Below are 1,635 nucleotides of genomic sequence, written 5' to 3'. Positions count from 1 at the left end.
GTAACTTCAAAAAATACCCTCGATTCTAGATATCTGCTTCGACTCGACGAATCTCTGCCACTAGCGGCAATCCTTCGACGTGTCGCTATATTCACGATCGCCATTTACCGGCAAGTGGACCACTAGGTGTTGGCGACGTTTACGACATGGGGAAGCTAATAAACAAACAAATCAATAAATAAATCTAAAGCCTTATAAAAAGGTTTTCCCAAAATTTACATCTAGCAAAATCATTTGTTGGTATTCCAGAACTATAAATTCACCTTTATTCAAAATTTACTTCTATCGTAGTTTTGATATGAGAATGATATGTCTGAAACTGTAACACAGGTCATTCATACTTTTTTTTTTTTTTTTGCTTTAGTCAGATTTAGCAGTTTTACTTAACAGTCAGTCAATTTGGATCTGTAATTTCAGAGTTTTAGAGATTTCCTTAAATTTTTCATTTCTACAACAGTTTGCAACTAACACCATTAACGTATCTCTTTCGATATTTCCATAGGTAATGGCTTGGTCACTCCCAGTATATTTCAAACAATAAACTACGGTGTCTTACTCCATTAATCCGAACTACATTTAATATCCAACAGCTCTGTGCATTTTCCCTTAAATCTGCAAACTTTCTACTAGGTTAAAACTGAGCATTTTCTATTTTCTTTCTTTCTTGCTAAAACGAAAGTGTTCTTTAGACAACGTAGAAACAATGACTGTATACTACATTATGTTGCATAGGGCATTTTATGTAGCATATCATTTAACAGTTGGACACTTTCTTCGTATATTGAAAGCAACAGGGATTAAGTCCTTCTACACTTACATGAGAAGTAAACAAATTCTTTTTAATTAGTGGAATTGTGCCAATGCACTAGGTCCAGAGAGTTTTTAATTTAAGATTATTATTATTATTATTATTATTATTATTATTATTATTATTATTATTATTATTATTATTATTATTTTATTGACTTAGGTTTTCTTGAATATTAAGCAATATTTCACAAAAAGCTAGTATTTTTAAACAAATGTGTTCGATATCATGTTTTCATAAAGCAGTCACTCTCTCCTATAAATAATTTCATAGGGGCCGCGGTGGCTCAGTAATAAAGCGTTCACCTTTGGTGCATGGGATCCTTGGTTCGACCCCAGCTCGCAACAAGTGAATTTTGTGGTGGACAAACACCATGTGCATGGGTTTTCTCGGGTTTTCCCCGTTTTCTCCCACTTTCTTCATTTCACTATTTCATTCATTTCTCATCATCACCATCTCCTTTAGCCTAGCCGGTATAAACGTGGGTCATAAAACTTAAAGATTTGATTTCAAATAATTCCAACCCAAACATTTGCAGGAAGTATGTCATTTCGAATAAAACAAACTACTCTATAAAATTCTGGTTATTATTATTTTATATATATATATATATATAATTCTAGCGGACCTTATGTCTAAATCGAAGTTAAGAAGACTAAATTCACTCTTTTATTATTATAGATTAATTTCAATTGAAGCAGTTAAAATAGTTGGGAAAAATTAAAGCCATATTCCAGTGTGCCAAAACCGGATAACACGGCACACTGGCGTGCCCAGCAAAATGAACAGTGTGACGCAAACTTTTACCTATTATTTACAAGAATATT

Source organism: Thermobia domestica, chromosome 9 (genome assembly GCF_964235325.1).
Source record: "Thermobia domestica chromosome 9, izTheDome1.hap1.1, whole genome shotgun sequence".
Classification (NCBI taxonomy): Eukaryota; Metazoa; Arthropoda; class Insecta; order Zygentoma; family Lepismatidae; genus Thermobia; species Thermobia domestica.
Note: the sequence above shows the minus strand (reverse complement) of the source record.